The following is a 25,740-nucleotide window of genomic DNA, read 5'->3' as shown; positions in this document are numbered from 1 at the left end:
AGAACTGTCCTAACGTTACGCCTATTAGCCCTGTGACCCAGCTCTCTCCAGAATCTCAGACGCTTTCTCTTTCTCTCTCTCTCACTCACACACACACTTGGTTTCACCCCTCTACACACACTATCTGTCCCCTCTCTCTTTCTCTCTCTCCTGTCAGGTTTTGGCCTGCCAATTCTGGCTTGAAGCTTGACTGCCTTGATTTGATGCAAATACCTCGGGGGGAGTGTCCCCAGACTGATGAACAGTTATGTCAAGTCGATTTTGCACCGCCGGGAAAAGGTAACCTCATCAGAAGCACACGCACACACTCCTAGAAGCATGCAGAAGGTTAAAGAGACAGGGAGGTTGTGATGTGTGATGGTCGGGGTCCCCTCTCACTGCGTGTCTCGCTATAGCGACTCTGTCAGCGCGTCTGGGCTAATTGCAGACGAGCCCGGCTGCCATTACAATAAAAACGCAGAGCGTGGCACACATTAACGCCGCCTGCCTCATTTGTGCCACTGCTGGAAAAGGTAGAAATGAATATTTCATTACTTTAATTACTCCGACATAGTCTTTTTTTTTCCCCCCACCACACATCACACAGAGAGAAAGAGAGCGAGAGAGCAAGAGAGAGAGAGGCAGAGAGGCATCACTAATTATGAACAGTAATAACATTTAAGATTCACTGATTGCCAGTTTACCGCCGATCACGAGATGTTGTGGCAAGAAATTACAAAGGTAAAAGAAACAATCAGCGGTAGCCAAGATAGACAGACAGAGAGGGCGAGCGAGGGAGAAAGAGAAACAGGCAGGAGGGAAACAGGGGGCTCGTTTTCAGAGCAAACGCAAGACTCACACCTGCCATGTGGAGCAAAGTGAGAGGGAGAGACATCTGTCTCGCTTCTTCGGGGAGCTTTTTAAAGCATACATTCAAAAAACTGGAACCTCGAGGCTCTAATTCGAGTGCAGCTCCGAGCAAGCAGAGATATGACAGGAACGGCCATGGTGATGACAGGAAACGTGTTTGAGCATCATGACAGTGAACAATGACGCCATTTTTTTGGTTTGCTTTCTTTTTTTGGACTTTGAAAGTCCCTGAGAAGGGCGGAAATACAGAAAAGAAGGGAAGATGTGGAGAAGAGATATAAAATGGATTCAAGAAGAAGAAAATTTTGCTTTAAAGACGAAAAGCGGAGCTCCCAATGAGTGTAAAATGTGTTCGTAAATAATCCAACTTGATTTTTTTTTAAAAAGCAAATTAAAAAATGAGCGCTGGGATAAAAACTAGTGCTGTCAAAGTTAACGCGATAATAACGCGTTAACGCGATCTCAATTTATCGCGATTAAAAAAACATAGTGCCTTTAACGCAAATTCTAATTTGGCCCTGCGAGTCACCCGTAGTTCCTGTTGAGGCTTGTCGCGCGCTGCTTCAATAAGAGTACGTGTGAGTGATGGAGAAAGGCATAGACATATAAGCATCCTCGCCGCCATATTGGATGGGGCAAAGTGGAGATTCTTCAACCGTCTCTGGTATAGCGTCTAGACAGTAGCCGAGAATAAAGACGCCTCATTCATGTGCTGCGTTTAACTGTACCAACAGGTTTACCGTCCAAACGAGATCACATGGGATTACCTTTCACAGGTGAGACTGGAAAAATACTTTTCAATACTGTTCCTTCAGTCTTCAGTTTCCCAGCTCATCTCCACCGGGGGGGTGTATAGTTATAAGCAGTGAGAATTAGAGAATACAGTGCCACACTATGATGAACGTTTTTGAACGTATGATGAATGTTTTTATTTTTGTTATCTGTTTTTTTCTTCTTTTATGGCAAATACTTCTCTTCAAAAGAAACTAATGAAGAGTAAAATAAAGCATTTTTTTATTTTCACAGTGATATGCACTTTATTTTTCATCCCTTGTTTTTCTCATCTAATATGGAAGTTATGGATGTCAGTGGCTGTAAGACGTGTTATGCTCTGCAATTAAAAAAAAAAAAAAACATTGGTACAAAGCAAGCCCATTCACTTTTTTATGCTGGTAAGAGAATTACAATGGTTTTTCATGTGACAAAAACATGCGATTAAATTGCGATTAATCGCGAGTTAACTATGACAGTCGCGACGTTAATCGCGATTAAATATTTTAATCGCTTGACAGCACTAATAAAAACCCATCTCATCTCATCTCATTATCTATAGCCGCTTTATCCTTCTACAGGGTCGCAGGCAAGCTGGAGCCTATCCCAGCTGACTACGGGCGAAAGGCGGGGTACACCCTGGACAAGTCGCCAGGTCATCACAGGGCTGACACATAGACACAGACAACCACTCACACTCACATTCACACCTACGCTCAATTTAGAGTCACCAGTTAACCTAACCTGCATGTCTTTGGACTGTGGGGGAAACCGGAGCACCCGGAGGAAACCCACACGGACATGGGGAGAACATGCAAACTCCACACAGAAAGGCCCTCGCTGGCCCCGGGGCTCGAACCCAGGACCTTCTTGCTGTGAGGCGACAGCGCTAACCACTACACCACCGTGCCGCCTAAAAACCCATCTATTGTGTGGAAATAAAGATACAAATTTTATTGTCTGGTGGTCGTGTTTACGGTATGAGATACGTTGCCTCGCACTTACGATCAAGTTCCCTGTGGTGGTACATTATTCGTACGGACGTCATACAGTCGCAAAAGTAATCAAAAAGTCAGATCGACGCATGAGGGCCCGGTCCCACTGTAACTATAACTATAAATAAATGGGTCCCCTGCAGTTTATGTGGTCATTGCTCACACCAGACGGATAACGATACCTATATCCCAGGCCTGGGTTTATCCGTATCGCTGAGATTTGCTTCTGGAGCCATTTTTACAGGCCTGGAAAAATCTTATCCGATAAAACATCTGACCAATCAGGTAATTGTTTACACGTGACGCTGTCTGAGCATGTCCTATTTTTCCCAAAAATCTTTGTACATCCTTGTTGCATCATGGATTCAAGGAAAATTAAAAAAAAATTATAATACAAAGCATGGATCTTTTATTCACGGATATGTGATTTTCTGTGAAATATCAATAGTAAATTAATAAACGTATAAATACAGGTAAGATTTTTTAATTATTATGAACTTCATCAGTCCAAACATTGGATCGTTTCAGACTTCTTAATTTTTTATCCGTGATGCATCATCCGTATGAAATCGGGAACCAATCTGTAATATACTGAAACGTCCGTGACCGATCCGTAAATTATTAGCATCCATGATGCATCTGTATTAAAATCCGTAACCACTCTGTATTTTGTGTCCTTTTTTTATTATATTTCCGCAATCCGTGACCTATCTGTATTTTGCCATCCAATTGAGTGTGTACATGGGTTGTTTTGAAGTCCAAGTTGGACAGTATGACCCGGAATAATGCGCTACTACTTGAAAAAAAACTTCCATGACTATAAGTTGCATGCGTTTATTTACCTGAGTGTCAGGACCAAGCTATATTATAGTCGGGATTATAGTTGTGGTGCTCCAGACTAGAACTAAATTCAGGCAGAGGGATAGCCATCGTTGGAGTTCTAGTTATCGGTGTTGTAGGACTGGGCCTGGGCGGCACGGTGGTGTAGTGGTTAGCACTGTCGCCTCACAGCAAGAAGGTCCTGGGTTCGAGCCCCGTGGCCGGCGAGGGGCCTTTCTGTGCGGAGTTTGCATGTTCTCCCCGTGTCCGTGTGGGTTTCCTCCGGGTGCTCCGGTTTCCCACACAGTCCAAAGACATGCAGGTTAGGTTAACTGGTGACTCTAAATTGACCGTAGGTGTGAATGTGAGTGTGAATGGTTGTCTGTGTCTATGTGTCAGCCCTGTGATGACCTGGCGACTTGTCCAGGGTGTACCCCGCCTTTCGCCCGTAGTCAGCTGGGATAGGCTCCGGCCTGTCTGCGACCCTGTAGAACAGGATAAAGCGGCTAGAGATAATGAGATGAGATGAAATTTTGCTGGACCAAACAAATTAAAAACTATTAAGATACAGAACAGAGTAGAAATTGAAGTACTTATGGAAATCTTGGGGAAGGGCGGAATGGTGGTGTAGTGGTTAGCACTGTCGCCTCACAGCAAGAAGGTCCTGGGTTCGAGCCCAGCAGCCAACGAGGGCCTTTCTGTGTTGAGTTTGCATGTTCTCCCCATGTCTACGTGGGTTTCCTCCAGGTGCTCCGGTTTTCCCAACAATCCAAAGACATGCAGGTTAGGCTAACTGGTGGCTCTAAATTGACCAGAGATGTGAGTGTGAATGGTTATGTGTCAACCCTGCGATGACCTGGCGACTTGTCCAGGGTGTACCCCAGTCAGCTGGGATAGGCTCCAGCTTGCCTGCAAGCCTGTACAGGATAAGCGGCTACAGATAATGGATGGATGTTGGGGAAAACGGGATGGTTTGAGGATTTCAAAATCTGCTAATCTTCTTGGATTTGTGGGGAAACCATAGCCTAATGGTTTGAGAAGACCGAAAGATTGCCAGTTTCATTCCCTGGACCAGCAGGAATGGCACCTAACCCCCAACTGCTCCACAGGCTGCTCTGGGTACTGTATGTTGGATAAAAGCGTCTGTGAAATGCTTGTAATTTTACACAAAATGGTGTGGAAAAACAAAAAAACATCCAGTTCTACGTGTGAAAAAAAATGCCTTGCTGACTTGAGCTCAAATAATCACTCTTTACATCCGTGGTGCACAGGAAAGCATCACGCAACATGTCAAGATTTCAGGCTACAATAGCAGATCACAATGCAAGGTTCAGCGACTGGAATCTGAGGCTCACTGAACCTGGACAAGTTGAAGAAAAAACGAGACTCAAACTTAGCTGAGTAGGTAAGAATAACAAAGTGCGCCTGGGTTTATCTGAGGAATGCTGGAACGAGACCTCAGACTGATAACGCACAGCACCTCCTCCCTCCTCTCTGACACAGCAAGAGATGGAGGGCAGTCTGAAGGACTGAAGGAGAACAGACACACACCTATACAGACACACACACACACATATGTCTCGATACAGAAATCACAGCACCTCTAAACCCATCATGGGTACACTAGTGTGTGTGTGTCTGGGAAAGGCTAAGGACAGGCTGTCGGTGTGATTAGGCTGGCGCTATTTGAGGATACGTTTGTTTGACATTCGCACGTGACAGTGGCGTGATGCGGCAGGGTGACCGCGATGACAGGAAGTGAACTCATCCGTAGTCACAATGCATTACCACAACTTACAAGGGCAACACATCGAACCACGCACGCTAGTACGGTTTAAGTCTTTATTTTTATCGTCTCAGACTCAAGGTGGGTTTCTATTCACCTGCTCAATTCCGCAATACTCTGAAGTATTGCAAAAAAGTTGCGATTTGGTTTTGCGCACGATTCGACGCAGCGATATTTCACAAAATTGAAACGGAAACACATTTTTCGCATTTAAGTCACATGACGTGCCATGGAGACGCACAAACCCAACAAAAATTAACGTGCCAACGGTTATCAGGTCTTGGAGATGACCATGTCATCATGTTTAAATTGAATAACTATCGCGAGAAAAGAAAAGCTAGCTTTAATTACATGGCATTACTCACAGAATGAAAACACAAACCATTCGCAATTGTGTTTTGTCTGCTTAAAAAAAAAAAAAAACGCTTCTAGTTTGCTGAAAACTGCAATGGCTATTTTTGGAGATATTTTTTTTTTAAGTTTTGTTCTTGATACATTTTGTGTGACTGAAAATGAAGCTTTTTGAAGAAATGTGAGAAACGTAGGTTTTTTTTTGTCTAGATGGAAAAAAAAAGATGTACGGTTTTTTTGGGCGCCAAATTGTTTGGGTTGCTGAAACAAAGCTTTCTCCGATGAAATTTTCTTTTTTTCACGCAAATGGGAAAAAGGTACCGTATGTTTTGAAAAACATGAACGTGAACCTTGACGTCCTCGTTGTGGTTTTGCGTGTGTTATGAATGTGCGGCGACTTTATTTACATGGTGTCTGGGCAGGTTGCGACTTCATGGACTGTCATTTCTCATCGGGTAGTTTTGTGTTGTTCTGCAGAATATGATATAACGTTGATCTTGATAACATTCAAGCCTAACGTGAAATCGTAGCTCCACCTCATCATCGGTCGTTGCGATTTTAGAACTTCTGTCGTGTTGTTTTTTTCTGCAATTCACTTTCTATAATGCTGAATAAGCATGTTGTTTATGAGGTAACAGCTTTTATTCGACTGGATATGAGGAATAGTGCACTCTGATTGGCTACTCTACTACTAGGATATCAACTCATATACCATGAGTAGAGAAAAACAAAATGGCAGAATGTGTTGCTGAACCAACCAAGGATGAAATAAAAACTCTACTCGGAAACAAAACCCTAAAAAATATTTAAAAAAAAGCAACAAAATATGGAATAAAAGTATTTGATGGTCAGAATGTATATTTTTTTATTTTTCAAGAATTATTATTATTATTATCGCATTTTTCACAAATTGCTCCTGTCATTTCGTCGGCTTGTTTACATTTTAAGCGGAAATGATTTTGTCTGAAGTTTTTATTTATTGAATTTGCAAAAAAATAAAAATAAAAATGCTCTGTTTCTCCAAATCCAGTGAATGTGGATAGAATAAAACAGTTATTCGACTCAATCTCATCGTACACGGCTTATAGCTATCAGCTCATGTACCGTACAACTCGCTTTCATGGAATAACTGTTAAATGTCTCACTATCGCCACTTACTGGGCTTGCGTATACAACTGGTGAGTGCTTTCAAAATGTTTTTGCGTCACTGTTTTCCAAAACACTATTTTTTAACGAAAAAAAAAGAATGGTAATACCAACATTTTGAAAACTTTTCCACAGCACTGTTTTTATCAACAAAAACTGATTTATTTTCCGTTCTTGAACCCAATCAAGCCATTTGTTATTTATTCGAGTTTGTTCCTTTATTGTTTATGAAAGCATATTGCTACCATGCCAGAAAAAAGAAAAAAAAAGTCAGATCAGTATCACGTTATAACGTGAAAAGATTATTGTTATAGCAGGATATTTTCACATTATTGCAATGCAAACTTATCACAAACTTTTCTTGTTATTACGTGATACTTTTCATGTTGAAACATGATAACTTATACTATCACAACATGAAAGATTTTGTCTTATTACAAGATAGCTAATATATTGTTATAAGATGAAAAGTTTTTAGCAAGGTAAGTTTGTATGTCATTATAATGTTCAAATATTTTGGAAGTGTTCACGAGCTACAGGGCGAGGATAAAAGGTAAAAGAAAACGTGATGCCAAGCAGCGTCCTGGAGTAAAATTGTTTGAATGTCAGTTTTGACCAAACTATTGATTTAAAATACAAAATAGAATGAATAGAAAGTGTGGACGGAGTGGTTTAGTCAGTAGCGTGGTCATGGAGCCCGTGTTTAGGACGTCGAGCTCCACATTGCGCTGGTCAGGAAGCGTAATCTAGCGATCTGCTATTGATTGTTCTGGGTGACCTTGCCAGAAGTATTCCTCAACCTAACAATCAAATGTACATCAGAACTAGCTTTGTGTCTGAATGCATGCTCGTGTGTGTGTGTGTGTGTGTGTGTGTGTGTGTGTGTGTGTGTTCTGGACTTGCTAAAATGTGCTCAGCAGATCAAACCGAGAACTGCTTTCAACACCCTCTTTTTTTCTAAATACGGGTGACATCTTTGCACATGTAGTGCAAGAGAGAAAGGCAGAGACAAATGGAGAGACAGTGAGAGAGAGAGGAGAAAAAAGAGAAGCAGAACGAGAGAGAGAGAGAGAGAGAGAGAGAGAGAGAGAAAGCAGCTTAACATGGATGCAGAAATAAAATTTCTCAGTCTTTAACACCGCAATTAGTCCCAAAAGCCACCTGATCCGAGCTCACATCTAAATCTAAAAGCCTCTGTTCGAATACTAACACACACACGCGCACGCACACACGCACACACACATGCAAACTTCTCTGTGATTATATTAACCAGGAGGGATACACAATAACACGGAAAATGATAATTACAGTCCTTTTTTCCACTGAATATTAAAAATCATTATCACTCAGCCAAATGAAGGGCAAAATAATTCTATTGCGCTTTTATCCATTTTAAATCACGTTAAACTCTGACATCATTTCTTCATGTTCACGTTTATATCGGAATAAAACTTGTTTAAGTCGTTATTAATCAGTCAGGGTCCATATATTATACTGAATGAATTCATCAGCACCCAAAGAATTATGACCATGATTAAAAACACAAGTAATCATGCAGCTTTATCTCCCAGTGAAACAGATCCTGTGTTCCAAAATCAGACCTTGTGTCCTATTTACTATTCCCTCAAACGGCAAAGTGCATTGTGGGTATTCTGTACTCCTGTACACCTGCTGTCTGACCTGGACGCTATGTTACTGCATTGTGGAATTTCAAGAAGCCAGATTTCACTGATGTTTTCAGATCCAAACTTTTGTGAAATAGCCCTCTGCACTACGTAGGGAACAGGGTGTGGTTTAGGACACACATCTCTGTCAAAGAATGTGTGGCAAAAATATTGGCGCTGATGAAGGATGTGTAACAAACAAACTATATATGTGCTTGTTAAATTGTGACAAGTTCTAATCCATCCATCCATCCATCCATCCATCCATCCATCTATCTATCGATCTTTCTCAGTGTATCCCCCACTCTCTTTATTTCCATCTTCTCCTTTTTCTATCTATCTATCTATCTATCTATCTATCTATCTATCTATCTATCTATCTATCTATCTATCAACAGTGGTGCTTGAAGGTTTGCGAACCCTTTCAAATTTTCTATATTTCTGCATAAATATGACCTAAAACATCATCAGATTTTCACACAAGTCCTAAAAGTAGATAAACAAATGAGACAAAAATATTATACTTGGTCATTTATTTATTGAGGAAAATGATCCAATATTACATATCTGTGAGTGGCAAAAGTATGTAAACCTTTGCTTTCAGTATCTGGTGTGACCCCCTTGTGCAGCAATAACTGCAACTAAACGTTTCCGGTAACTGTTGATCAGTCCTGCACACCGGCTTGGAGGAATTTTAGCCCGTTCCTCCATACAGAACAGCTTCAACTCTGGGATGTTGGTGGGTTTCCTCACATGAACTGCTCACTTCAGGTCCTTCTACAACATTTCAACTGGATTAAGGTCAGGACTTTGACTTGGCCATTCCAAAACATTAACTTTATTCTTCTTTAACCATTCTTTGGTAGAACGAGTTGTGTGCTTAGGGTCGTTGTCTTGCTGCATGCATGACCCACCTTCTCTTGAGATTCAGTTCATGGACAGATGTCCTGACATTTTCTTTTCGAATTCACTGGTATAATTCAGAATTCATTGTTCCATCAATGATGGCAAGCCGTCCTGGCCCAGATGCAGCAAAACAGGCCCAAACCATGATACTACCACCACCATGTTTCACAGATGGGATAAGGTTCTTATGCTGGAATGCAGTGTTTTCCTTTCTCCAAACATAAGGCTTCTCATTTAAACCAAAAAGTTCTATTTTGGTCTCATTCATCCACAAAACATTTTTCCAATAGCCTTCTGGCTTGTCCATGTGATCTTTAGCAAACTGCAGACAAGCAGCAATGTTCTTTTTGGAGAGCAGTGGCTTTCTCCTTGCAACCCTGCCATGCACACCATTGTTGTTCAGTGTTCTCCTGATGGTGGACTCATGAACATTAACATTAGCCAATGTGAGAGAGGCCTTCAGTTGCTTAGAAGTTACCCTGGGGTCCTTTGTGACCTTGCTGACTATTACACGCCTTGCTCTTGGAGTGATCTTTGTTGGTCGACCACTCCTGGGGAGGGTAACAATGGTTTTGAATTTCCTCCATTTGTACACAATCTGTCTGACTGTGGATTGGTGGAGTCCAAACTCTTTAGAGATGGTTTTGTAACCTTTTCCAGCCTGATGAGCATCAACAACGCTTTTCCTGAAGTCCTCAGAAATCTCCTTCGTTCGTGTCATGATGCACTTCCACAAACATGTGTTGTGAAGATCAGACTTTGATAGATCCCTGTTCTTTAAATAAAACAGGGTGCCCACTCACACCTGATTGTCATCCCATTGATTGAAAACACCTGACTCTAATTTCACCTTCAAATTAACTGCTAATCCTAGAGGTTCACATACTTTTGCCACTCACAGATATGTAATATTGGATCATTTTCCTCAATAAATAAATGACCAAGTATAATATTTTTGTCTCGTTTGTTTAACTGGGCTCTCTTTATCTACTTTTAGGACTTGTTTGGAAATCTGATGATGTTTTTGGTCATATTTATGCAGAAATCTCAAAAATTCTAAAGGGTTCACAAACCTTCAAGCACCACCGTATCTATCTATCTATCTATCTATCTATCTATCTATCTATCTATCTATCTATCTATCTATCTATCTATCTATCACTCTCTGTTCTCTTTCAGTGTATCTTCTACCTGGTATACGATGCTTAAAATACAAACGATGTACTTTTTCTCTGAAAGTATCTCTCTCTCTCTCTCTCTCTCTCTCTCTGTCATCCATACAGCATTTTACACTTCGCGCTGTCAGCTGTTATTGAGAGACTCCACCCGGCGAACATGACCATCAGCCTGCTCTTGTGTTCATGCTAATTTATACATCACAAACCTGCGAAACACCTCTGCGTGTATGAATTAAGACTCGAGTGTTTTTACACCTGAGAAAACACACACACACACGAACTGTCACACGCCAGCCTTCCCGCAAATGGGAAAGCTGACACTTGAGAATGCGTTTGTTTTATTATTATTCTTTCTTTCTTTCTTTCTTTCTTTCTTTCTTTCTTTCCCATCTTACTATCCGAGATGTTACAATACCAAAATACCTGCTTTTCCACCGATGAGAGAATGAAATGAGGCGTGAGATTTGGAAATTTTCTTTTTTTTTCCTTTTCATTTTTTTCACCGAATGCATAAAACATGTCGGCTTAGCGTCGCATGGTACGCACGTAAATGAAAGTGCCAAAATGCATGCAATTATTTGCCAGTCCAGTGATGTTTCAATTCGGTGTGTGTGTGTGTGTGTGAGATGTGGTTCAGGCAAACATCACTGTACCAGAGAGTTGATATGAACTGTCAAATCTCAAGAGCTAGGCGACAGCAGGACACAACACAGCGCACGCACACACACACACACACTTGCCACTTCTTCTCTGACACGTACTCATTCGTCACCCATTTAGAATACCGCTCTCAAACCTGACCCCCCCCCCCCCCCCCCCCCCACACACACACACACACAACTTCTTTTTGGTCTTTTTTTTTCACATCATGCTCCAAATACTTGGCATCTTTTGTCAGGTTGGAACGTGGCATGACATCATCAGCATGACGTCATCACTCCGTATTTGCTTTTATACCCTCCCCGGCAACTTTAAGAGGAACCTGTTTTTGATTCTAAGATTCCTGTTCTTGGCTGGAGGAGTGGAACCCAATGTGCTCTTCTGTTTCCTGTTGCATGCTGAGATGCTTTTCTGCTCACCACGGTTGTAAAGAGTGATTACACGAGTTACTATATCCTTCCTGGCAAAAAAAGCTCGACACAATCTGTCCATTTTCCGATCTCGGACCTCTTTTATCAACAACGCGCTTGTTTCCACCCACAGAACTGTCACTGCTCACTCACTCTGTGTTTGTTTTTTGTTTTTCGCACCATTCTGTGTCAACTCTAGAGACTGTTCTTTGTGTGTGAAAACACTAGGAAGGAGATCAGCAGTTTCTGAAAAACCAAAAATACTCATCTGGCTCAAACCAACACCTATGCCACAGTGAAAGAAAGTCACACTTCTTTGTAAGATCACAATTTTTCTCATTCGGATGTTTGAACGTTGTGAAGCTCTTGACTTGTATCTGCACGATTCGATGCATTGTGCTGCTGTCGAGGGATTGACGAAATCAGGGCTTCTTAAAAAGTGTGGCCTTCTCAAACCTTCCAACACAACACACTAGGTTCAAGTTCATCTCATCTCATCTCATCTCATTATCTGTAGCCGCTTTATCCTTCTACAGGGTCGCAGGCAAGCTGGAGCCTATCCCAGCTGACTACGGGCGAAAGGCGGGGTACACCCTGGACAAGTCACCAGGTCATCACAGGGCCGACACATAGACACAGACAACCATTCACACTCACATTCACACCTACGGTCAATTTAGAGTCACCAGTTAACCTAACCTGCATGTCTTTGGACTGTGGGGGAAACCGGAGCACCCGGAGGAAACCCACGCGGACACGGGGAGAACATGCAAACTCCGCACAGAAAGGCCCTCGCCGGCCCCGGGGCTCGAACCCAGGACCTTCTTGCTGTGAGGCGACAGCGCTAACCACTACACCACCGTGCCGCCCTAGGTTCAAGTTAGCGTTATTAATTTATCGACTTGCTTTCTTGTGATTTCGATGAAACGCTTTCAATCTGGTCATAAATCTATTCATTTTGATCATGCGCTTTGTGAACTGTTGTCCCGTTGGACTGTAGGTTTTGCGACTCAGCTGCTGGAACAGGAATCTGGGACTCTCTGGTTCCCCCTTTCCACCAACATGAACTAGGTGCTAGTTCTGGGCTGGTACTAGTGCCAGTTCGGATTTGGTTCAACTTGCGAACCTTGTAAGAAATGGACTAGAGAGCCACCGTCAAGCCACGTCATTACATCACTGGATACGTTTCTGTTTTCCCAGCAACTCTAGTGCCAATCACAACAACAACAATGGCGGATTACTGAATTAATCAAACTATCAATCAAACAAGCTCTGCTTTTCTTTCTTTTTAAATGGCTGTCACAAAGTTTGAGCTGGTCTTGTTTGTCACGATAATCCCCCCCCCCCCCCCCAAGCCCATGACGTAAGCACTTTTTGGTTCTAGACCAGCAAAGTGATACTGGCGCCGCTCTCGAATCAGTTTTCCTGGCCGAGAGCTGGTTCTTTGGCTGTCAAAACCTGAAGAACTGGTTCGAGATGACGCACCGGCTCCAAACCAGCGCTGGAACTGCCTTGGTGGAAAAGGGGTAATGGAAGAATTACAGCATGACGGCACTGAAACCTGCGTCTTCTCAGACTGCAAATCGAAGACTCGACGCCGTTTTGTGTCCCAAAGGATTACAAAAACATTCACAGCATGCAGCATGGACTTCAGACACACACTGAACCCATTGGACTATGATTAGGAACTTTTCAACTACACAACTGATGACGTCAAGCCCTCGTCGGAGATATGGAAATGGTCACTACGACGTGATGCATTTTCAAGCGCGAGAAAAGGTCGTTGGTCTTTATTTCCTCACGTGAAAAAATTCCCATTTGAATCTTTCCGTCTGCTGCAGGCACCACACGTCGCCTTCGTACTTTTTGTGACTGACAAAAAGCGTTCATGAGACTTGACCTAAAACACGAAAAGGCTGACGGGATCTGACCCGGAGTGGTGCGGAGTTCTTATCGCGCTTGTGTGTCAGAGTCGAAAAATTGTCTTACAGAACTGAAACTTTGGTTTCATCCTCGCACAGGTGCCAACATTTCAGGTTTCGCCACAGCCTTGATGACTTTCGCTTCTTTTGCGACGTCAGCGAGATATGTCTCAGTGTTTACCAACAGCATTTTTCACCGGACTTAGTGAGCTCACGAGCCAATAGGAAACGGGTGGGCGGAGCTGCGTTTGACTTCTTTGGTCTAGCATCACACCGAACTTTTGCTTCACCTTTTCTTTCTGATGGGAGGGGGAAAAAAGCCTGTCTCACTTCACACTCAGGAAGGTTTTGTGGTCGATTTGTTTTCTCTCTGCTGTAACGGAGTCGGATAAGCAAGTCTGAATGAATTCAGTCGTTTTACTGACATTGACGTTATTAGTCATTTTATACGGAAGTGGAGCTCAGAGTTGGTTTGGAAATTTCATCATATGAATGAGAGAGAGAGCGAGAGATGCTGAATGGAGGTGAAAATCGAGGAATATGGAGCAGGAGTCAATGCTGTAATCATGGGCTGGATATCCACAAAGCCACCAGAAAGCTCTCGTCTGCTCTTCATGCTTCTCTCTCTCTCTCTCTCTCTCTCTCTCGCTCAGTGTGCATCCAGAGCCGATCAGAGAAGATATAAAAACGCCTTCATGGTCTGATACAGGAAGAGAAAAGAGAGGAGAGAGGAGTGAGAAGGAACTGCTCCGAGTGTGTGTGTGTGTGTGGTTTAACATCACTCTACCTAGTAAACCCTTCAGCTTTGTACCTTGAACAAAGGCTCCTTCAGCAAACTCTCTTTCTCTCTTACTTTCCCTCTCTGTGTCCGAAGGTGTTTGCTGAACTAAAGCTGCTGAAATCCCGCTGCTCGAGAGGAAGGTGTGTGTGTGTGTGTGTGTGTGTGTGTGTGTGTGTGTGTGTGTGTGTGTGTGTGAGGAGGGGGTTAGGTGTGATCCTAAGCCTTTTTTTTTTTTTGACAAACATGAAAAAAGAAGAAATGTCACGTGATTGAAAGTGTGTAAAGTCATAGCGTGGTCCACACACACACACTATATATATATAATATATATATATATATATATATATATATATATGGGCGGCACGGTGGTGTAGTGGTTAGCGCTGTCGCCTCACAGCAAGAAGGTCCTGGGTTCGAGCCCCGTGGCCGGCGAGGGCCTTTCTGTGCGGAGTTTGCATGTTCTCCCCGTGTCCGCGTGGGTTTCCTCCGGGTGCTCCGGTTTCCCCCACAGTCCAAAGACATGCAGGTTAGGTTAACTGGTGACTCTGAATTGACCGTAGGTGTGAATGTGAGTGTGAATGGTTGTCTGTGTCTATGTGTCAGCCCTGTGATGACCTGGCGACTTGTCCAGGGTGTACCACGCCTTTCGCCCGTAGTCAGCTGGGATAGGCTCCAGCTTGCCTGCGACCCTGTAGAAGGATAAAGCGGCTACAGATAATGATATATATATATATATATATATATATATATATATATATATACACACACACAGTGCTCAGCGTAAATGAGTGCACCCCCTTTGAAAAGTAACATTTTAAACAATATCTCAATGAACACAAACAATTTCCAAAATGTTGACAAGACAAAGTTTAATATAACATCTGTTTAACTTATAACGGGAAAGTAAGGTTAATAATATAAACTTAGATCACACATTTTTCAGTTTTACTCAAATTAGGGTGGTGCAAAAATGAGTACACCCCACAACAAAAACTACTACATCAAGTCTAGGCAATGGAATGAACAAGTTGGTGACATTTTGCAACTTTTACCATTCTTCAACAACGACCTCTTTTAGTGACTGGATGCTGGATGGAGCGCGATGCTCAACTTGTCTCTTCAGAATTCCCCAAAGAAAATAATTTCTTTACACCACAAAGGTGAAGGCTACAAGAAGATCAGCAAAGCTTTACTTATCAGTCAGAATACTGTTGCAAAAGTGGTACAAAAATTGAAGAAAGATGGAACTGCAACCATCTCACAGAGACGTCCAGGTCGTCCATGGAAGTTAACACCTCGACAGGAGCGTCTTCTGATGAGAAGGGTTGAAGAAAATTGGCATGCGAGTTCATTGCAGTTATCTAAAGAAGTAGAAAGCCAAACAGAGGTGACTATTTCCCGTGACACAATACGGCGTACACTGCAGAGGAATGGCATGCACGGATGCCGTCCATGAAAGAAGCCTCTCCTAAAGCCCAGGCACAAAAAAGCCTGCCTAGAGTTTGCCAAGGCCCATGCTGACAAAGATGAAGACTACTGGGACTCTATATTCTGGAGTGATGGGACCAAGATAAACGTTTTTGGAACTGACTGCTTCAAAACCGTATGGCGTCGCAAAGGTGAGGAATGAAAAGAAAAATGCCTGGTGCCAACAGTGAGACATGGTGGTGGCAGTGTCCTTATGTGGGGCTGCATGAGTGCTGCTGGTATCGGGTTGACGGCATCATGAATTCACAGACGTATCGCTCTATACTGAAAGAGAAGATGCTACCATCACTCCGTGCCCTTGGTCGTCGTGCACATTTCCAACATGACTAAACACACATCTAAGGCCACTGTTGGATTTCTGAAGAAGAACAGGGTGAAAGTGATTCAGTGGCCAAGTATGTCTCCTGATCTGAACCCAATCGAACACCTATGGGGAATTCTGAAGAGACAAGTTGAGCATCGCTCTCCATCCAGCATCCAGTCACTAAAAGAGGTCGTTGTTGAAGAATGGAAAAAGTTGCATAATGTCGCCAACTTGTTCATTCCATGCCTAGAAGACTTGGTGCTGTCATTAAAAATCATGGAGGCCATACAAAGTACTAGATGTAGTAGTTTTTGTTGTGGGGTGTACTCATTTACGCTGAGCACTATATATATATATATATATACCTTGAAGAACTCAATAAGTTTGACAGTTTTCTCCATCACCTGTGGAGACACATATGTGCACACACACACACACACACACACACACACACACACACACACACACACACACACGACTGTGAGACGTGACTGGCCATGAATAGTCAAAGCATGGCATCTTGTAACACTATCAGTGTGTGGGGGTGCTGTGTGTGTGTGTGTGTGTGTGTGTGTGTGTGTGTGTGTGTGTGTGTGTGTGTAAAGTAAGGCCTATATAAGGCTCGTAACCAGGGGAGGCCCCGCAAACACACACAAACACCTTTGCTATTTTGCTCTCACCGCCCACCCTTGTTTCTTTCTTTCTTTCTTTCTTTCTTTCTTTCTTTCTTTCTTATGCTTCCTCTACTCCCCTCACCCACTTGCTTTTCATGTGGGCCTTCCTCTTCTTCTTCCTCTTCTTCTTCGTTTTTTTTCTCTTCAGAGGCTGAATGTAAATTCAGCGCGCCGGCGCTGAGAGGCCGCGTTGTGATTAAGAAGAAGAGAGGCTGCTTTTCTTTGTTCCGCCCCCGGGGGATGTTTACCGGCAGAGACGCGGCGGATCAGATATGAAAGGCATTCGGGTCACGACTGATGTGAGCGAAAGTGAAATCATACCTAAGGCGTTCTGTGCAGTGCCGAGTCCAGGGCTAGCTGACACTGCCCGCTCTGTGTCCACCCCCCCCCCCCCCACACACACACATATATACATATATACACCATTCCACACAAACACACTGCCAGGAGTGAATATCTTTACAGAGAGGAATCAAATCATTTTTTTTTGATGAATTTTCAAGAAAAGAAAAGGGGGGGAAAAAGGTGGTGTTCAAGAGTGTTATATGAAATTACGTTCATTTCTGTTCGCGTGACGGTGGAACATGTCATCGCGGCGTATCACGGTCATGCCGACGCCTCGTTTAATTCAAGCCTGTCGATTGTACGCTGGCTTTTACGTCTACGATTATTCGGCGTACTCAGCTTTTCTGTTTACCTTGTTTGTTTATTTATTTATTTATTTTTTATCCGAATATCCGAGAGCTGCTTTCTACAGACGATAAAATTATCCGCTTTCTCGACAAATCGCAATCGGATAACTTTTTCTTTTTTTTTTTTTTGAACCTGACTCTACGTATTTTACAAATCGTTCATCGCAATGGAAAAGTCGGGTTGACGGAAATAATTGAGTGTATTTTTGTTTGTTGAATTACAGCTGGCATTGAGAGAAAAAAGACAAGTATTCATTAAATTGAAGGAATAATAGTAATTTCCTATTATTATTATTATTATTATTATTATTATTATTCAATGATTAAAGATACGATTTTTAAAAAATAATTCCTCTCATATGACATACAATTTATTCTCCAATGAATCCCATTCCTGCTTTAATCTGAAATAATTTCCTTCTAAATAAATAAATAAATAAATAAATAAATCGCTGTGTAAATAACCAAAATTAAAATGTCATGCAAAAATAAAAAAATAAAATAAAAAATCTCATTTAAAAAAATTATTGAAGTTTACTTTGGTCTCAAATCTGGTTCTGTGGTTTGTTCTAAAAATAAATAAATTAAATTAAATTAAAAGGCCCGTATGTTGTCATGCTATGTTACGAGGATAAAACGCTGCGTTATCCTGCGCCCTTTCACGTGATTATTCCTCCCTGGCCTGCACGTTCGATCAGCTGTAATTATTTCACTCGCTTAAACAAAATAATCCGCCTCTAAACGTCGATGTGTGGTGTGGTGCGGTGCCGAGCTGCTGCACCGAGTGAAGGATGTAGAACGAGTGTGTGTGAGAGAGAGAGAGGAGTGAGACAATGGTGTGGTTTCTGAGCAGGAGCGTCCGTGTCGTCTCTGCCGCCGCTGTTCTAAACATGGAAATGAAACGCATTGGCTTTGACAATCAGCTGTGTGGGAGTGCGGCAGATCTCCACCCTCCATCCTGGATGGAGAGACGTCAGGACGAGTGCGGAGGTGACGAGAAGACAGAAAGCACCTTTCAGGAGTATAATAGAGTGTTTAGTGCGAAGGGGGGATGATGACAGGGACGGGGATCAGGGATGGGACCTGCTATTGTTGGGACTGAAAGCGAATTGTTTTCAGAACCTCGACCGCCCCCTCCCAAAAAAAAACCCACCTTCAATCTCCATCTCCATTTACTCCAGGACTCCGATGACTGCCACTTTTTTCCTCCCTTAGTAAAATGATGATCAAACGATCGATGACATCTGAGTGAGCTGGAGCACGTTTTGATAATGAACAGGGCTTTGTGTTAGAGGAAACGTACCGGTGCGCTTTATTTGCGGGACGGCTTCACGTCCAAGGCAGGAAGTTAAGTTCACGCATAAGCGTTCCCTGAACTGCTCCACCACCATCGGCGTATGTTTCCGTCCCATCACAGGGTTTCCCTTTGAAATCACATCCAATCTCATAACTTGTAATATCCACACATGGATCCAAAGTGGATTTACGCTGTCAGTGTGCATTGAGGTTATTTGTTCTAACACGCAGAAATCTGTGGAAGCTTTGAAGGCAGCATTTTGCTGCTGCAGAACGGAGATAGAAATGACTAAACACACACACACGCATGTATATACAAAGCAAAGCAAAGTGAATGAATGCTCACAGCTGGCTTGGAACAGCTGGAGAGAGAGAGAGAGAGAGAGAGAGAGAGATGTATAGCAGCTGTGATCTGACTCCACAGTCCTGACTCTGACCCGGTCCTCTCTTCCAGGAGTGGACACTTCCTCACCATTTCATGCATGCTATGAAACGGACAAATCGATTGCTCTCGTTCGTGCACGATGTCCGTGGAAAGATGGCTTTCCTCACAAACCACATCCAATCCACGCCTGAGAATGTCAGGCAGGAGAAGGGAAACTGAAATCATTTCAACAAGCCGTTTTTCTTTTCAAAGCGAGAACAGATTTCAGAAGGACCAATATCTGGATGAACATGCTTATGAAATACATCCCATCCCATCACATCACATCACACTCCCGTCACTTTTGCAGTGCCCGAACACACACACACACACACACACACACAGTCATCGAAGATTTCATTTCCTCTTGAGTTTTTTTTTGTGTGTGTGCCACTGTGTCTAGTTCTGGGCTCGCACAAAAACACACACACACACACACACACACATCTGCCGCCAGCACTCCACCCTGCTAGAAAAAAACCCCAAAACACACACACATACAAAAAACACAAAGTGTTGGATCGGATTAACTCTTCGTGTTTATTTACGTCCAGCTGGAGTTGGACTCGTAAACCTGTTTGTGTTAATTCGGGGATTCAGGGCTGGGAAATTTTTCTGTCTTTTACTGCGCACTCCATCAAACCAAAGTGGAGATGTTTCCTCATTCTGGTGGAGTGAAATTCCCAGCGGAGCCTGCATGGCCGTCTTTCGGAGCAACACTCTTAAAAGAGTCTCATAAAAGAATAAAAAAAAGCAACACTGACTCACATCTCATAACCCTGAACATAGCTGTAAAGATTTAAAGCGAAGCTCAATAGGGAAGTCATGTGTGTGTGTGTGTGTGTGTGTGTGTTTCAGTATTTCAGTGTTTTTCGCACGACGCTTTATGGGTGATTTGATCATCATGCCTTCGTCTATGCCAAAACGACTGTGTGTGTGTGTGTGTTTATCGTGTATTGTCTCAAAGCAAAGGACATTCGACGCTCAACCTGGATCTTCTCAGGCGCAAAATAAAAGAAAGACCGGAAACTTGTTTCAAGTCTATCGTTGGATGCGTTAATCATTATATCGCACGGCTGATATCGCCGAAAGCGTGCACATGGTTTGTTTCTGCTCTGAATCCGAAAGAGAGAGAGAGAAAAAAAAAAAAAAACAAGACATACATATACAAGCTACAAATTAAACTAGAAAAAAAACAAAACACAAATCTGGAGCTGTTTATGTTCTAAAGTGCTGGGATTCTAATGGGAGAGACAGTGTTCAGGAAGGACATGGGAATTTTGTCCATGTCAGGTCGCCGTAGTGTTTAGGGCACGCGCAAGATTTGCATGAATGCAGGTTCGAGAAATGATAGAGATGCACAGGACCTCTCTCTCTCTCTCTCTCTCTCTCTCTCTCTCACACACACACACACACACACACACACACGAACATGCACGTGCTAAATTGAAACTGCAAAAAAATAAAAATCACACTTGAAATGTCGCACCGTCCCAAAACAATTGTTGTTCCATGCATGTGTGTGTGTGTGTGTGTGTGAGACAACTCGCGCTAATTCAGCTCGTGCATCTGCGCCATTTCGCCGCGCGCGTGCACTCCAACACCACTAACAAGCGCACACTACAAAGGGCGCTAACACAAGACCCTACCCTCCGAACAAACAGCCCTGATATTGACAAGGGCGAAAACACAGCCTCATGAAGTGCTCTCCAAACACCCCAACATACACACACACACACACACACACAGGTCCAATCCCGAGCATTGCACCGAAGTGCAACAAATAAGCGCGTACTCAGCTTCTGCGCTTGTTTATTCCAGGAAAGAATAAATAAATAAATAAATAAAAGAGAGCTGGAGCGTAGAAATGAGTCGCTATAGCATGCATAATAATAATAATAATAATAATAATAATAATAATAATAATACATGTTTTGCACATCAGTCGAGTGCGCTCAGAGCGCGCGCTTTTACGCGAATAACGGTTTTTGGTTTTTTTTTTTTTTTTTTTAGTCTAATGGGAAATAAAGCGAGAGACTATATATAAAGAGTGCCAAAGTTTCCTCCTGAACTGACTACTCCACTCCCACAAACACGCATCGCCTCTCTCTCTCTCTCTCTCTCACACACACACACACACTCTCTCTCTCTCTCTCTCTCTCTCTCTCTCCAACAAAACCCGCGTGCACTTCTCCTCCACTGAAACGGAAATTAAAACCCATAATATTCACAACATAATAATAAAATAATAATAATAACGCAGTCCTTTCTCTCAGGCAGCCCGGAGTCCCTTTTCTTCTTCTTTTTTTTAACATCCCGAACACTCAACTTCCCAGCTTTTTTTTTTTTTTTCCTCTTACCGTTTTTCCTCCTCGGGTTGGCTTGTTTCCGTCGCTTGCACCGGGGGCCATCCGCCATGATCTGCTGCTCCTGCTGCTGCCTCATCGACGGGCGTGTGTGTGTATGTTTGTGTGTGTGTGTGTGTGCGTGTGTGTGCGTGCGTGGTGTGTGTGTGTGGTGTGGATCAGACAGCGGCTCACATGGATATGGACGCGACTCTCCTTCCTTCCCTTCAATCAGCGGCGGCAGGCTGGAGGATCTAAAGCGAGCAGAGAGAGAGAGAGAGAGAGATGATGATGTTGTTATTGTTGTTGTTTTATTAATTACATGAACATTTTTTGTGCAAAAGCATGAAGTGTGTGTGTGTGTGTGTTTTTTTTTTTGAAGCACTGGATTAAAATGCATATTCAATAATAATAATAATAATAATAATAATAATAATAATAATAATAATAATAATAACAGGGACCTTAAATACTAAAGAGAGCGAGACAACCAGAGAGAGAGAGAGAGAGAGAGCACCAACACTATAAGCCCTCATTCTTCCCCTGGTGTGAACAGAAAAGAGTCGCATTTTTTGCGTCCTGGATTTTTCAAGCCCGTTCACGACATTAATACCCATCAGGACTCTGGAGCTCCCGAAAAGCGGCTGTGTTTCAAATATCCATGCACTAACTGTTGCACTTTGTCCTGTAGGGGGTCAAAGGAGAAAGCTTTCCCACATGCAGCACCCAAGCACAGAGCAGTTTCTTTCTTTCTTTCTTTCTTTCTTTCTTTCTTTCTTTCTTTCTTTCTTTCTTTCTTTCAAATTAAATCATAAACACGGATTGCAAACTGCCTGAACACTTCTTCATATTAAAATCAATCAATCAATCAATCAATAAAAAAAGAGTCTGGAGTTTGGTGATGATCCTAAATTGAGTTGTGCATGCACAGACTGAAAACTGGAAAAAAAAAAAAAGTCTGTGTTTCATAATGTCTCTTTTTTTTTTGGTGCACTAACAGCCTGGAAAATAAAATGCGCAATTGGATTGCAGAAGAAGTTGTGCGCAAACTCATTGAGTCAGTGTATTATTATTATTATTATTATTATTATTATTATTATTATTATTATTTGACCTGGGTATGCTTTCTATGAATGTACATATAGTCTATATGATGTGTGGGATTGATTCTGAGTCATTGTGGTGACTCTCTCTCTCTCTCTCTCTCTCTCTCTCTCTGTGTGTATATATATATATATATATATATATATATATATATATATATATATATATATATATATATATATATATATACCTGTCGATATGTCTATCAGTTTGCACTGGAGTTTCCAAACTGGGGAAAAAAAAAAAAAAAGATCAGAAAGAAAGAAAGAAAGATAGAAAGATGACACACTGACCAGAAACTCGTCTGTACAACGCGTGGCATGAGAACACCAGGAGAAAACAAGGCACCAAGAAGGTACGTGTTGTCATTTGTGTAACACGCACGAGTCTGATATTTAATAATATTATTATTATTATTATTATTATTATTATTATTATTATTATTAAGTGTCAATGCGGCGGTCAGTGAAAAGAGTATCACTAATTAAGGAAGTTACTTTGGAGGGAAAAACAAACAAAACTCAACTCAACTAACACTCAAAAAAAAAAAAGAAAATCGTGCTTGAAAATAGCTTTCGGAATAAATGTCATAACATGTAAAAAAAAAAAAAAAAACAGGAGGGGGGAGTGGAGGGGGTTGGATAAGAGAATGATATAAATATTCGCATCTGAAATGAAGGTGCTCAGTTTTCACCTGTGCAGGTGAGTTTCAAGGTAAGTACAGATTTGGAAAAGGGGTTTCGACCCAATACAGTTGGAGGAGGAAGGAAAGAAAAAAAAAAGATGACTTGTGTATCAGCAAAACAAAAACAAAACAAATGTGATCTAGTGAAGGAAGGACGGGTTTAAAGATGGATTGATTTAAGAATGCATGGATGGATGGATGGATGGATGGATGGAAGGATGGATGGATGGAAGTGTCACCTACCTCACGCATGTGAAGGTTGTATGGTGTCCGAGCCGGTTGTGGAAACGAAGCGGATCCTTAAGCGAACCGAAAGCACCGCCTCGGTGAGGGAGAAAAAAAAAGAGGGGGGAGTAAAGAAAAAGTGCTCGGGAAGGAAGGACCGTTATTCCTGGCGCTCAGGTTTGGGACTGATCCCTTTCAGCCACTCCAGGAAAGCAACCTGCGCACGGACTGACGCGTTACGCCTCTTCTAATGACATTTCTCTCTCTCTCTCTCTCTCTCTCTCTCTCTTTCTCTGGAGTAGAGAGAGAGAGAGAGAGAGAGAGAGGGGCTGAGACAAACGACACACGCCACCTATCTTCACACGGAGGGATAATGGATCAGTGCGCATCTCATGGGAAGCACAAGTTAGTTGCTTTTCTTTTTCTTTTAGATTCTTTCTTTCTTTCTTTCTTTCTTTCTTTCTTTCTTTCTTTCTTTCTTTCTTTCTTTCTTTCTTTCTCGAGCCTATTTTATAAGTCGTCAATATTCAATCTGGACTCTGGATTCTGATCATGACCCATTACTCGTTTTGTTCCTTCATCTTTCCTCAAACGAATCAGGATCAAACAACTAGTTGGATTTATTATTATTATTATTATTATTATTATTATTATTATTGGTCGGTTGAACAGCCTAACTTTAGCCATGTCCCAAACTGCTTCCAAATTAGAAGGTTTTTTTTTTTTTTTTTTTTTACCCCACTGATAGGGTTCTAAGCTCCTTAGGAGACTAGTTTAGGACGCGGTTTGGGACAGAGCCGATTAGTCTTTTAAAGTCGGTGCCTCCGTGCTGCCTTCAGGCGCGACAAGATTTGTTGTGAAGACGAGTTTCCGACTTAACACTTGCGCGTTAATAATAATAATAATAATAATAATAATAATAATAATAATAATAATACATTTTTTAAAATAAAATGTGATCCCTAACTTGTTCAATTTCCCCAAAACATCATTTTCACCACGACTCCGGAATTCAATGGATTGTAGTAAGTCACTTTTTATTATATACCATATTAAATCATCTTTCTTTTCTTTTTTTCTTTTTTCGAACTTACTTTTCAGCTTTCTGGTGTCTTCTTCTTCTTCTTCTTCTTCTTCTTTCTAACCTCTGGATGCAGGATGAAGATTCTCAACCAGTCTGTAAATTAACCAGGGTGCAGAAATACACCATGCTGGCTGGCTGTCTAACTTTTTTTTTTTTTTGAGCACTTGAATGTGCAGTTTATTTATTTTTAATCAAACGTGGAGAAGCTTCTAAAGGAGCAAACCGAGCGTCGGAATTCTCCAGCGCGCGCGGGTCGATTCCAGGTGTGACAGATGTCGGATTTCTTTGTTTTCAAATTGTACCTGACGTTTGCAGTCTGTTTATCATCACCTGGAACAAGTAGCTTTAAGTACTGCCATATTATTATTATTATTATTATTATTATTATTATTGATTAAATGTGTATGTTATCTGTAATCGATTTATTAAGCGGGGAAAAAAGTGTCCTGTGCGCGAGGGAGGGAGGGAGGGAGGGAGGAGGGAATCAGGGAGGGAGGGAGGGAGGGAGGGAGAGATGGAGCCCCACCTTGAGAGGGATGTGATTGGTTATACCTACCGATCCAGTTTATGGATAATTAAATCATCAATCAGGGCGGCGGGAGCGCGCGCGCTCGGCTCCATGCTTCTGTTCAAAGCCAATCAGATCGGAGCGGAGCGCGCGCGCAGCCGGAGAAACGCTTCGGAGCACGTGGAGTTCAGAAAGAGAGCGCGCGCGAGCCTGAGGAGTCACCGAGACATGTGACCTGGGTGTGTATTATTATTATTATTATTATTATTATTATTATTATTATTATTATTAGTTGTTATTGTTGTCTTTTTTTTTCTCCTTAAACTTGCCCATATAAGGAATTTCTAGGCCCGCGTGCGTGTGATTTGCGTCTCGTGAAGCTTCCTGAGTTTAGAGTCACGTTGCAGGAAGAACCATTTTGTGTTCTTTCTTTCTTTCTTTCTTTCTTTCTTTCTTTCTTTCTTTCTTTCTTTCTTTCCAGTTTGCACGGCGAGCTCGTGCCTCCTGTGCCGCTGCTGCGCCACTTCTCGGTTCATCATCCTGAATGCGCCGCTGCGCTCGCGCGCCTTCGCTCTCACTCTTACCGACAGCATGACATCGGTTCGAGTCCCGCGGCCAACCTGCGCTGCAAACTCCGGGTTCATGCATGTGCTCACTTCATTTCATTCGAGGG

The 25,740-nt window shown here is 42.3% G+C and overlaps 1 long non-coding RNA gene across 1 annotated transcript in view; it reads right to left on the bottom strand.

Annotated features, from left to right (window-relative positions):
* LOC132884827 (uncharacterized) overlaps window positions 1–23,764 on the bottom strand; it is a 38,489-nt gene extending 14,725 nt beyond the window's left edge. Inside the window, exons 1-2 of the long non-coding RNA XR_009654495.1 lie at window positions 23,494–23,764; window positions 21,477–21,715 (exon numbers count right to left, since the gene is read on the bottom strand). This is a non-coding gene — a long non-coding RNA (uncharacterized LOC132884827). The remainder of the gene's footprint in view (window positions 1–21,476; window positions 21,716–23,493) is intronic.
* Window positions 23,765–25,740: the final 1,976 nt, after the last annotated feature.

Source organism: Neoarius graeffei, chromosome 4, assembly GCF_027579695.1.
Source record: "Neoarius graeffei isolate fNeoGra1 chromosome 4, fNeoGra1.pri, whole genome shotgun sequence".
NCBI classification, from domain to species: Eukaryota; Metazoa; Chordata; class Actinopteri; order Siluriformes; family Ariidae; genus Neoarius; species Neoarius graeffei.
This window is presented reverse-complemented; position numbering and strand designations above follow the sequence as displayed.